This window comes from Prunus mume, linkage group LG6 (assembly GCF_029339155.1).
Source record: "Prunus mume cultivar Tortuosa linkage group LG6, ASM2933915v1, whole genome shotgun sequence".
In the NCBI taxonomy this organism is placed as follows: domain Eukaryota; kingdom Viridiplantae; phylum Streptophyta; class Magnoliopsida; order Rosales; family Rosaceae; genus Prunus; species Prunus mume.
In genome coordinates, this window is record NC_142703.1 from 906,700 (window position 1) to 920,643 (window position 13,944).

Consider the following 13,944-nt stretch of genomic DNA (forward strand, 5'->3'; position numbering starts at 1 on the left):
GAAAATAGTTGCAAGAGTACAAGGTAATTGTAGTATAAATGCTCATGCAAGGTCGTTGTCCCCAAAGATTGCTTGATTCATTAAGCTTTGTGAAAACCATTTGAAAAACCATGCAACCCTTAAGAGCGTGATGTTCGCCTTAAGTGAACGTACAATTACTAATTACAAGAAGCCCTCCTCAATTTCAGGGTGATGTTCCAGCAAAAATTGCATCAATTTACTTGTCTAAATATCCTAATGGTAATCACTCATTAAAATAAATAGATAGTTTTAATCGCGGTAATTAATAATTCAAAGCAACATGCATCCATTCATAAGCAAATTAATAAAATTACATAATCATGCTAAGGCCTATGGCCTTGTCCTAGCAATTCGAATTAGTTACGCATACTCATAATTAAAATTGAAGAAAATATCATTAGAATGAATAAGAATGAAAACACTTTAAGGTATAAAATCTTCAAGAACCCTAACAATTACTCTGTCTCCCCAAAATTGCATCCAAGAAAGCGTCCCAAAACTAAGCCCAACTAAAACATTAAATATCGCCCTAAAAGCCAGCCCCCAATCCCTGAGAACCAAGTCTCTTATTTCTACTAGGAAGCTGACTAATAATAAAATATATTTGTAGGAGACTTTTTATTCCAAAGAATTGACGAATGGGTTTGGCTGCCGAAAAGAGAAACATGTGTGAAATTGTTCCTTGAGTCTGAGTTCAAGGATCAGGCCCCAAGAGTGTTTCAAAAGGGTAGCTGAGTCTTAGGAAACACCTTGGTCTTCTTCACCAACGAAATCAACAGTTGCTTACAGATAAATTCTTGGGCTTGGCATGAGAGCTTGTGGCATGGGAGCTGAGTATTCGTGAGTTTAGCATGAGAGAGAGAAGGCTTGGGGTTTCCTATGAGGAACAGAGGTTTTGAGAGAGATGAAGCTTGCTCTCTAAATCTGTGTTGTGGAAAGAGAGATAGAAGATGAAAGCGTGGATGGCTTTAGCATATTTCCGGAAGCTTAACGAAAGCTTCATCAAGCTCATGGGAGATTTGACAGAGGAGAAAAATGGAAGCAATGGAAGAACAAGGCTTGAAATCGAAGGGTTCTAGAGATGAGAGATGATGCTTGCTTTCTCTGGATGTGGGTTTTGAGAGAGAGGAAGAGGAATGGAAGAACAAGGCTTGAAATCAAAGGGTTCTAGAGATGAGAGATGATGCTTGCTCTCTCTGAATGTGGGTTTTGAGAGAGAGGAAGAGGAATGGAAGAACAAAGCATGAAATTGAAGGATTCCAGAGTGGATGTTTGCCTTCAATTCGTTCTTGTCTGTTCTGTCCATTGTGAGTTGTTTTGCTGGGAAGAAAGTGTCTCCTTTTATAGGGGCTAGAAGACTCAATTTTATCAAGCCACCCTCTCCATTTTTCCTTCACTTTCTTCCATTTATCTAGTTTGGTGAAATTTCTCTAGACTGAACCCATAGGCACACAGCTTTTTGGGGTTCCAAGGTCCTCAAGCAGTTGGACTCCTCCATGTGGGTGAGGAGCCACCCACTTTTGCTTCTTGTTTTCTAACAAAGCTTGAAGAGGAAAGAATGGGTAAGGGTGCTTGGTCAAAAAGGTGATTAGCACATGGGTTTGCTTGGTTTTGGTGGTTTGGCTGTGATTTGGTTTTAACAGAGATGACGTTGGATATTTTATAAGGTGCTGGGCTGGTTTGTTTCCAGCAGCTTGTGAGTACACTTTGATTTCACAGATCACTGGAAGCTTTGGTGATGTGGGATTTTTTATGGGCTATGGCTATTGGATATTTTTTCTAAGATGTTTGGGCCTTTTCTTAAGGTGATTGGCTATTGGGTTTTCTCTCATTCTTACCCATATGTTTGGACTCAAGGAATGGGCTTGAGTTTTGATACTCCAAGTAGCCCAAAACTTCTACTCTTTGGACCATCAATGGCCTGAACACTCAGAACCATCCATACCACAACCCGCCAGCCCTGCATTCGCAGGTTGGACCCACTTAAGCTTCAGAAGCGTGGCATGTTATTTAAATAAAGATTTTCCACTTGGTATTGTACTGGGCCGAAAATATATTTGGGCTTAGCCTGCGATTTTTTGGGCCTCAACAATATTAAAACATAAAATCCTAATTGAGTTAGGATAAACTGCACAGAAACTTTCCAGCCACGTTTTAGCCTCAAATCTCATCCAAATCCGGCCCAAGATAGCTTGTTTAAAAGATAAGAACGTTATGAACACATCTCCAGAAGGCCACGAACCCATCCAATGTCACTTTAGGCTCCAAAAATGCAATTCAAGCCCAAAACGTCACTATTCCAGCACTGTGCATCGCTCCTTTATTTATTTGTCAGGAAATCACCGTTTGGTGGACAAATCTGATTTTTTGACACTATCAAGCCAACTGACTCAGAAACGTCCTCCAACTAGAATTACCCCAAAATTCATCCATTTAACAACGTTTTGCTTCAGAAGAAGTCGAAAGTCCTATATTGAAAATATAATTTAAAGTATCAAAATTCAAAATATTCCAAAATATACTAAGAATATGATTAAATATATAATATAAAATATACTCATCATAACCTAAATTATAAAAATACATCATCAGCAATACTTGGCAATGCATGATTTAGCATCGCAGTCTTAACAACAAAAAACTATTTTATTATTATTATTATTATTATTATTATTATTATTATTATTATTATAGAGATTTTAAGTAGTGATGCCTTTCATTGCATTTTACCTAGGTCAACGTCACACTATTTTCACTTCCCCACAAATATTTTAGTGTCCCCCTCAAATCAAATCGTGAAGTCTACTTGTCTCTCTCTCTCTCTCTCTCTCTCTCTCTCTCTCTCTCTCTCTCTCTCTTTTTATGAGTGAGATCTAATGAGTCATGGTGAGAAACAAATGTTGAAGAATCCATAGAGTCTCACATCGGAAACTTAATAAAATAGAAAGTTCCATATAATAAATGGTTCATGTAATAACTTGATCCTAAATTAATATTTAAATATTAAATTATACAATAAAAAGACGATTTTACCCAGGGAATATTTTAATGGGCTTAAAGTTGACTTTTTGTTTGGGAAAGATTCTGGGGAATTGACTGGCACTATTGCGTAGATCATGTAGAGATGAGTTCGTAAACATGTAGTGGGCTCAAATCATAGTTGTAATGAAGAAGTTATGATCAAAAGAAGTCCAGTAACACAACCGTAATTTCTGCAAAGTCAGATTTTTATAAAAAGCTGGCAGCTCTCTCTCTTTCTCTCTCCTATCTCACGACACTCTCTCCTCAAACCAGAAAATCGAATTTTTTTCTTTCGCGCAACCGCCAATTCTCGGCCAATTTCCGGTGTCGTCCGACGTTTGTTGGCAGCGCTTCCTTCATGAAAGTTTCTCTCCTCCTCCTCCTCTACAAAATGCATATGATATCTACCCTTGAAAGCTTAAGAATTCTCCAGATTTTGGATGTGAAAATTGACGAAAAATCTGCCATATTTTTGTCAAAGATTTTTAGGGTTCATTTGTGCAATTCCTGCCACCAAATCGTGCGATCCAGGTATGCTTTCTCATCCTCTTGAGGTATTCTAGCTGCTGGTTGGGTAATTTAGGAGAAATTTCTGCGTTTTGAAACGAAAATAAGCAATGGAAGTTTTTGCTAGTTTTGGCCCTCGATTCCAGCCACTTCTGGCGACTTTTTAAGGTAGGTCCAAAACAAAAGTTGCTCCATTCAATGTGCTCTTCATGTGGGTATAAGTCTTGACCTGCGGTTTGGAGTTTTTCCGATCGCCAGAATCGCTTTGGACACCCACAGTCGCCACTCTTGTGGCTGCGCGTGTCACTTTTTGGCCAGTCCTACAGTCCTTAAATCATCCTCATGTCATCCCGAGTACGACGGTATGCTCGGATATGAATTTGGTTGTCGTTTGAGCGTCGATCGGATATCACATGTTAGGCGTTATCCGGGTTCGATATGTTTGGACCGTTGGATCGATTCCAATTTAAAATATGTTGGTCTAGGCATCCCTAGGAGCGTGTAGGAGATTTGTAGATCAATAATTCAAAATTTAGGATTAACGATAACAATCCGATCGTGCGATCGTGAGTGATCCAACCGTTCGATTCAGACCAAACTGACAAGATATGTTTATTAAAACTTATTGAACCCATAGGGACTCTTGGATTGGAAATCAGAGGTCTTGGGCCTTGCGGGCCCGGTTGACCCAATTTAGAAAGTTTGGCCATCGATTGATCGTGAGTCTTCCGAGGTAGTTTCACTCTTCGAGAAGTGCTAGAACGATCGTGTAAACAAGTCTTGACCGTTATTGAGATGTTCTAATTATGTTGGGATTAAGATTTTTTTTTTTCATAGTATCATATGGAATTTCTTGCATAATGAGTTTAGATTGGAAATTGATTCGTTAATGAGAATTTGGGATTTTCTTTAATGGTTATTACTTATCACTAATTGTTATTATTATAATTATTAATAAAGTATATGGACTGGGTAATATTGGGTTAATTATGGAAGTACATTGTTTTAAGGCTTTTTATCACAAAACGTCCCTGACGTTTATGAAACTATCGGATTGCATCCTTAAAGTTTTTTTGTATCACTTGTGGCCCCTAACGTTAATATGGGTACTCTTAAATAGTCCATCTATCAAAAAATCTGTTAAATCTAGGGATATAATCGTCAAATCAATTCAAAATTATAAAATATATATATAGGACCTTTCCCCATTGCGAATTCCATCGATGCAGATTCAATACGGATTTCTATTTTGATTCGTTAGATGACTTAGGTGGTGGAGATTTGACACAACAAACAAGACATTAAAAAAAAAAAAAAAAAAAACCAATATCTGACTTTGCACCGCCATTTGAGAACCAGAGAAACTACAGACCACTCAGCCCATGCTTTCTCTTTCCCATTTCATCTCCTCCATGTTTGATTTTTTCAGCTCTCTTTTTTGAGTCATATATATATACATATATATATATTAGGGATTCAATAAACAATGACATGAAAGAAAGAAAAACTCATCTCAGAAATCATTGTCTAAGAAGCAAACCCCTGTTTCAGACCAAAAAAAAAAAGAAAAAAAAAAGCCCAATTGTGTTAGAAAAAATAAAAATAAAAACCAGAGAAAAATTAACTCTTTGTTTGTGGAGAAGCTTTTGTTTGCTGTCAGCGATTGCACTTCAATTTAGTCTGGTGTGATATATTTTGGTTCTAAATTTATGTTCTTTGAGCTATTGGTATGGAGTAAAGCTTGGGAAAACTCTTCAGGTGGGAAGAGAACTCAGAAAAGCACGGGGAAGAATAGTGGTTTTTGCTCGATCAGTTTGCACAACCACTGCTCCGAGACCAATTCGAGCTGTATGATTTTGTTCACAAGAGATCCATCTCCGCTCCAGTGAATCAAACAAGGAAGCCAACCCTTCTAATTGCAATCACAATGGGTAAGATAGTTCATGCCCCATTTGCTATACTTCCTCCATTGATATATTTTGACTAAAAAAGAGAGATGAAAAAAATCGAACATTGAGGAGATGAAATGAGAAAGAGAAAGCATGGGATGAGTGGTATCTTGTTTCTCTATTCTCAAATGGCGGTGCAAAGTCAGATATGGGTACATTTTTTTACGTCTTGTTTGTTGTGTTAAATCTCCACCGCCCAAGGCATCTAACGGATCAAAATAGAAATCCGTATTGAATCCGCATCCATGTAATTCAAAATGAAGAAAAGCCATATATATTTTATAATTTTGAATTGATTGGACATAGGGACTATTTAAGAGCATCCATATTAACGTTAGGAATCATGAGTGATACAAAAAAACTTTAAGGATGCAATCTGATAATTTCGCAAACGTCAGAGACGTTTTGTGAATTTTGACTATTTCGATTTTGAGGGTCATGGTTGTTTGAATATGGATATATGTTTGAGAAGTTTTCGATGCATATTATGATGAAGTATTTGACAAAATATATTAATATGAATTTGGGGAACGTTATTGACTGGTTATGTGAATTGTTTGATTATGGATGGATTTTGAGTTTATTATAATATTTTATGGTATTCCTGAATGCTATTTTGATGTTCGAAGATCATGCGTTATTGGAAGTGATGGGATCTGGAGGAGTTATTGACTTATTTAGTTATTTATTTACCTATTATTATTAATATTATGATTATTATAAAAGTATATGATTGAGTGTTATTGGATGATTTAATGTTTGTGAGTTACCATGTAATCGGATTTCGATGTGAATAATAAATTAGTTAAATATCTAAGTACATGTCTATATTTAATATATATACATATATATACTCAGTGGTTTGAGAATGATAAATTATGAACACTAGTTCTCAACAGTATGGGGTATAAATTCAAAGGTAGTTGAGAACTGATTTTTGGAAAGTTGAGAAAAGATTTGAGATATGGATTTGTGAAGTATGAGAAATTTTATGATAAGTTTTGGTATAAGGTTTTCAAACCCACCCTAGGTACCCTTGCCTTGAAACAATTTTGTTATTTCGATAATGTCCCACAAGTTTCAGGGACGCTTGAATCGTGTGGTGCGAGGATTGCAGCTTGGGTTGACTTTGTATTTTCTATGCTTGTGAGGATGCGTCACATTATGTGACACAAAGAATTGACGGAAAATTCATGGAATTGACGGAATACTGTTGGAATTGACGGAAAACAATATATTATACGAATTGACGGAATATGAATGGAGGTACGTCTACGTGGAGAATATTCGGGTTTTAAGATGTTTAAACAAAAATTGAGGATTTTATCTTGGTATTTTTGGATAAAAGTTTTAGTATTTATTTTTCTGATTTTATGAGACAAGGAATGAAGGTTTACAAGTTTTAAGGATTTTATACAATTCACAACTATTCTCTTAAGTAATGAGCTATTATATATATATATATATATATATATATATATATAATAATGTATGCATATATGTGATGGGTGAAAGGTTGTTTTGAAATCAATAGCCCGTTCTTGAATTTCAGCAGATTGATTTGAATTACTCATGAGGGTTTTTCGATTGATTTGATTAAGTATCTTTATATACTTATAATTTGTTTTGAAAACTGGAGGAATGAATGGTTTTGTTCTTCATTTGCATACATGAGCCTTATGTGAGTTTTGAAGGAAGAATTAAAAGGGCTTCATGAATTTGGTTGTTTTTATATATAATTTATGCAAGTAAAATATAAATTGACTCATGAATTTGAGGAAATTCTTTGAGTAGCCTACTTACGTGAAAATATAGAAAGTGGAAGAACTACGTATGGCTTGATCCCTTAGTAAAAGTACGTAGGCAACCTAAAGTTTCTAGGTGTAGCCACAAAATCAAGTGATTGAAAAGTTGTTCAGTTAAGTTATATTGAAATATGTTAACATATTCATGTTGTTTCAGTAGCAGAATAATTTCTTTGATTTAAAGAGGCCTGAGGCCATAAAGATTTTGAGATTTGGTTGCATGGATTCTATTATTGTGCGTGCTGAACCATTGTGGATGTTTAAATTGCTTGTCGTATAGGTGAAAAAGTTTGGGAAATAGCAAATGATTGTTGAATTTTTAGCAGAAGTCAAAACCTAAAGAAGTTGTGGAATTCGTTAGAAAGAAAATTTGGTCAAGTGTGCTCGGCACCTGCCAGGTGTCGAACACACACAGGTTCGGCTCAGATTCCAAAGTGGAATTTAGTTCGGGTCCTCTTAGTTCCACTCCTAATAACATCGAGACCTTTTGTATAAATTATCATACTTGCTAAATAGGTGGTTAAGTTGGGGACAATATTGATGTTGTTTGTAGTGAGCCAAAGATCTGTTCATTTGGAATCTTAACATGGTATCAGAACGGGCCAGTTGACTAGGCCCGATTAAACCCACATTATACAAAAACTCCAAATTGAACCAAAATCAACCAAACCCTAAATTAAAAATAAAAAAGGTGACCAATGTGGACTTGGTTGCACGTGCAACCCACTAAAAAGTGGTTCTACGTGAGGAGGAGTGTTGAAGTATACATAAAGTCTCAGTCTCAAATAATAAATGGTTCCACTCTTAATAACATCGAGGCCTTTTGTAAAAATCCCCACACATGCTAAACATATGGTTAAGTTGTTGCTAGTAATGGGCCAAGGGTCCATCCTTCTAAAATCTTAACAACAGTCAGTGAAGTTGCGTAAATCTATCTTAACCTCGATATCTCCATTAATTAGTTCCATTAAGTCAGAGTCCCCTACTTAAGTTGGAGGAGAGTCTTGTGAGAGTGAAGTCTTTGGCGTCGACCTCCATTTCTTCCATCTATCTTAACCTCGATATCTCCATTACTTGCCTCTTGGATTAGCTTTCCATTACCCCTTGGTATCGTTTACTTCTCGTGGATTTCACCTTCTTTAACAATTTGGATTGAGTCCCCTACTTAAGTTGATCTAACTATCATGTTGTCGGAAAAATTAGAATTAAGAAAATAAAAATATTATGACTTCCTAAAAGCATGTAGCCAATGAAACTGAGACATGACTATCACGCTTTGTTTTAAAGGAGATTCGAGCCCATTATTATTTGGCAAAACTCACGAGCCAATGCATCAATATATTTTGACTTGTCCCCTCTAGGATACAACAGCCCAAATAAATCTAATCAAATTTATAAATAAACCCAATTCTAAAAATGGATCAACAATTTCAGCCCAAATAAATCTAATTACTCTAGTCGTATGAGGATTTCATTGCAAACAAATAGATAGGGGGTTTGACTCCCTCTTGGAGCACAATTTTTGCAATCTTTGGCGATTGCACAAGTCGGTTCTGTACTAGACTGATTTATAGCAGTTCGGTATGATTCTATCGGTTGACCAATTTCAATCCAAGTAGTGGACAAATATGGAAATGAAAGCCTAATCAAAGTTGAGCTAGTTGTCTGACATTAATTGGATAAACATCAAATTCCAGAGTGGAAGCATAGGCCATGCTTGCTATTTGAAAATTTATAGCTTCTGTTGGATGCAACTCATCAAAGAACACATTTCTCGCACTGTTCGCACTTTTTTTTGGACGAAAAGGCTTTCATTGAAAACAGAGGAGGAATACAATAAGAGATTACACTGAAGAGAAGAAAGAAAACTCAGGGAAAAAGCTAAACTCGAAGAGTCTAGAAACCAAAGAAGTTCCCCACATAGACAAAACACTAAACTAATACAATTAGGGGGACTAGGGAGTCCATCAGAAGCCATAACTCGCACCAGGGACAGAGGTGGCTGATTAGCCCATCCTTGCAGACACACCGCCCTTATTCCTATCGCCGCAGTCACATGAGCAGTGCGATTTGCTCCACGAGGGATCCAACACCATTCCACATCAAAAAACCTGCACTCAGGCGCCTGATCTCATCCAGCAAAAGGGAGAATGGTCCAAGCCTTCGTGCAAACATTACCCTGATATTATCGATGAGGACTTTTGAATCTGATTCTATCACTATCCTTGAGTAGCCTCTCAGTCTTGCGCATCTCAGAGCCTCGATGGCTGCTTCAGTTTCTGCATTCAAGGCACTATTACTACAGCGTTTACTAGCATAGTAAAAGCAGAATTCCTTGTTCTGATTTCTCATCACCACACCCAAGCCTCACTCGTGGTTTTTCCAAGCAGCATCGAAATTTATCTTAATTGCACCGTTAACAAGAGGGGTCCAGATACCACAGGACGGGGTGATGACACCAGCCCCATTTCTGGAGGAGATAGCTTGACGCTCACCGCATCAAATTCCTCCGCTGCAGAAATAGCATTTTCCACCACTCTTCTGGGATCAATCTTAATATCCTAAAAAGAAATTTGCACCTTGTTTTCCATATCTCCCACGAAATAAAACTAGCCAAAGACGGAATCCAGACTTTTTCGTTCTTTGACAACACCTCACTGTTTAACAGCCCATAAAACCAGCTATCCATTGTGGTGAGACTTCGAGGGTTCACTCGGTAATTTAAGGGGGAGCCAAACCAGACAGCTTGGGTCCAAGGACACATAAAGATGGTGTTCTTCAGATTCTTCATACTGACTGCATATGGGGCACAATGGTGACGAAATAATCCTTATGCGGAACAGATTTAATGTAGTAGGCAAGACCCTTCCAATCATGCGCTAGAGAAAAAACTTGATTTTTGGGAGAGTGGAAATCGCCCAAATACCTTTCCAAACACCTCTTTCAATCACATGGGACAAAAGGTTATTCCCCCTGATGGAAGAAACAGAGACCACCTGCATGTTATAACTAGACTTCACAGAATACAAACCAGATTTATTCCAAGGCCACACAATTCTGTCCTCCCTATGCAGATTGCCAATAGGAACCTCCCTCATAAGCTTGATAGTGTCGTGACTCACATTCACATATTGAGTTATAGCTTGGGTGTTCCATGTCCTTGTTTGACCCTTTAAGATCTCACTTACCAATTGGGGAGCAATCGACGGCACATTGGTCAGCGGATCAACAAAACCGTGGTGAGGGGGAAGGAGCCAACGGTCCTGCCAATTCTTGGTATTGAGACCATTGAAAACTTGATGTCTTAAATTTTCTTTAATAACCTCTCTGCCTTCTAATTAACTAAGCCAACCCCAGAAAGGGTGGTGACCAGCCACGGCATTCAAAAAGTCACAATTTGGAAACTACCTGGCCTTAATTAATTTTGCCCAATAGGTATTAGGGTCATAATCAGTCTCCAAGCTTGTTTACATAGGAGGGCTAAATTAAAAGTGTTGAGGTCCCTGAAACCCAGCCCACCCTCAGATTTGGGAAGACAACAAGCAGACCATGACCTCCAATGAATCTTTGAGTCAGAATCATGCTTTCCCCACCAGAACTTGGCCAACTCACTGTTTAATTCATCACATAGACCTTTTGTGAATTTAAAACAATGCATGGGGTACGTTGGAACAGCAGTGGCAACGGCTTTAATAAGAACACTTGTTTCCCCACCTCTTTCGCATTTTACTCCATTTCCACCTGCACCAAAAAAAAAAAAAAAAAGTGTTTCATGAATTCAAACAAAAACAATAGACAATTACTGAAAACTCCTTAAGTAAAGCTCAATTTGACATAAACCCGCTTTTTTGGTAATTTTTATGTGCAGTATAGTACTTCAACCAGAAGTTTTCATCTAGTAGAGGGTTATCAATTGAAAATTGTCATATGAAGGTTTTTTTTTTTTTTATTATTTAGTTTTTTTAATTAATTGTACAAAATTACGGCAAATGGTAAAAGGTTCCTAAACTTTTTAAAAAGTGCTCATTATTTTAGTGCTCAAACTTTCAAATTAATAAATGTGGTCCTTACATTTTTGGTCCATACATCAATTTGGTCATATTCTCATTGCATTCCATCATAATTTTCATTAAAATTGTCATCACCTAACACGCTTCACATTGGAAAAATTTTAATCAAAATATAGCTCATCCCCCCTATAAATAATAAAAAAATCTCCTATCTTTTCTTAAGAAGGTCATCTACTCTCTATTTACGAGTTCACATTGGGGTTTCATCAAGTAGAGCAAATGACCTTAGGGGTGGGTATTGGAACCGCAAAATCGTAAAACTGAACCAAACTAATTCGAAAAAAAGGGAAAAAAACCTTATTGACTAGAAAAGTCAAAAACTGAGACAAATCCAAACTGAACCGGTTCAGACTGGTTTCGATTCCAATTTTCTATCTTAAAGAATCGGTCCAATCCGAACCGATCTAATAAAATTAATTTTATATATATTTTTATATTTTATATTTTATATATAATTTAACATGTTTTTATTGGTTGTCTAAAAAGCAAAGGATAAAAAAAAAAGAATACAAAAATAAGGAAACAGGAGAGAAGAGAAAGCAAAGGAAAAAAAAAAGAACACAAAATAGAGGAGAGAGAACATTGGTACAATCAATTTTATACTATTTTAATGAACAACTAAGAAACCATTGAGCAGAGAGCCATGATTGAAAAGCAAGTTGGGTGGGAATTCATGGTGTTGATATCTTGGGCAGAGAGAAGAGAACGGCTCTTTTTATATTTTTTATGAGTCTTTCAGACTTTCTGTTTTGTTTGTTCCTCTCATTTCTCTCACTTTTTTTCTTTCCTTCCTCTTCTTCTTTCTGTCATTCTTTATTTCCTCTCTTCTTGCTCACCGATTCTTTCTTCCTCTCTTCTTGCTCCGATTCTTTCTTTTATCTCCTCTCATCTCATTTATTCTTTCTTTCCTCTGTTCTTTCTCATTGATTATTTCTTCCTTTCTTTCTATTTTATTTCATTTTTTATTTCTTACTAGATCTTTATTTCTTCTTCTCTTTTCTCCTCTCCTCTTTGTCTGATATCTCTTTTTGTTTCTTACTCTCCTTTGGTGTATCGATTGGATCTGTTTGCTAGATAGTTTTTTTGGTATCTTGTAAGATTCAAATATGGTTTTCTTGTATGAATTTGGTGATTCACATTGCTTTGTGTAAAAATGTCAGTTAGGCTAAAGAGCCGGTTCAAAGCATGAAAAACCGGAACCGAATTGGAACTAAACTGGTCTGGGTTGGTCTGATTTTCTTTGGTATTTTTATTAAAATCCGAAACGATCCGGACTGGTGAACAGTACCAATTTCGGTTCCAATTTTGCCTAAGAACAGGTCTAAACCGCACTGTGCCCAGGACCTAAATGACCTTGTTAAGAAAAGAAAGTGAGCTTTATTTTGTGTGAATAGGTTGTATTTTGACAAAAATTACGACTTTAAAGTTGGTCGCACGGCCACTTCCACTGAAGGTTTTGATGGAATGTGATGGCAAACACCAAATTTATGTATACAATTACAACTGTACACAAATAATACAAATATTCATAAGAACGGCATGATAGCAGGCTATCAAAAGATGAAAGGTAAGAACCTTGAATCTGGGAGGTCACTTTGCAACAAGGGTTGATTGTGTCTTCAAAGCCTGTAGTAAATGCAACAAAATATAAGTCACTACTTGGTAAGAAATAAAAAAACGAAATGGGTTGGACACAGGCAATTCTAGGTCACAAAATTTCTTCCTCAAGTGATGTTCTAATACGTATGTTAGGTCGTTCAGAAATACTAGCTACTTTCTTCCGTATGGCATGTACAAAATGAAGGGGAAGGTAAAAAGAAAAAGCAAAAAGGGAAAGTAAGAAGCACTTCTCATTTGTTATCTATAATTCCAAATTTGAATAAAAGAAACACTGGCACCTTTTTTGTTTACAAATTCTATAGGAACAATGTAATACTTCGTTATTCAAATATCTGATATGAAGTCATATTATTTTGCATTTAAAAAGTATGAAAAATTACTATTTTCCCTTAAAATGAACACATGAATAAAAGATTATTTTTAAAATTACCCGCGGAAGTCGGATTCTGGATGATATTAGCCATAATATTATATGTGTTGACAAAAGCAAAATTGAAGTCAGGCATGGTTCTTTCGAGAGCATATGAGCTACTTGGCTCAGAGCTTGAGGGATGCCTATAAAATTTGGATTAAAAAAAAATTGAGTATTAACAAGATACTTCCAAGATATAGTATTAACAATGTATTTCTATGAAGAACCCCAGCTTGGTTTTCGCAATTTTTTTTTAAAATAAATTGTTTGGATTTAAAAAAAAAAAAAAAATTGGGGCTAGGCTTGTTTTGGGGTTTTTATTTTATTTTATTTATTTATAGTTTTTTTGTGTTGACTTTTTTTAAGCTAACTAGTGGAAACCATGTAATTTATAGGAACTTCAACACCCATTTCTTATGTAGTAAATTGGTTTGGGGTGGGTTTATAAAGTGCATTCCATGTGGATGTTTATTTATTTATTTATTGTAATTTCAACCCCTATTTATTCCTTTAATTTTCACAATTTAATTTTTATTATT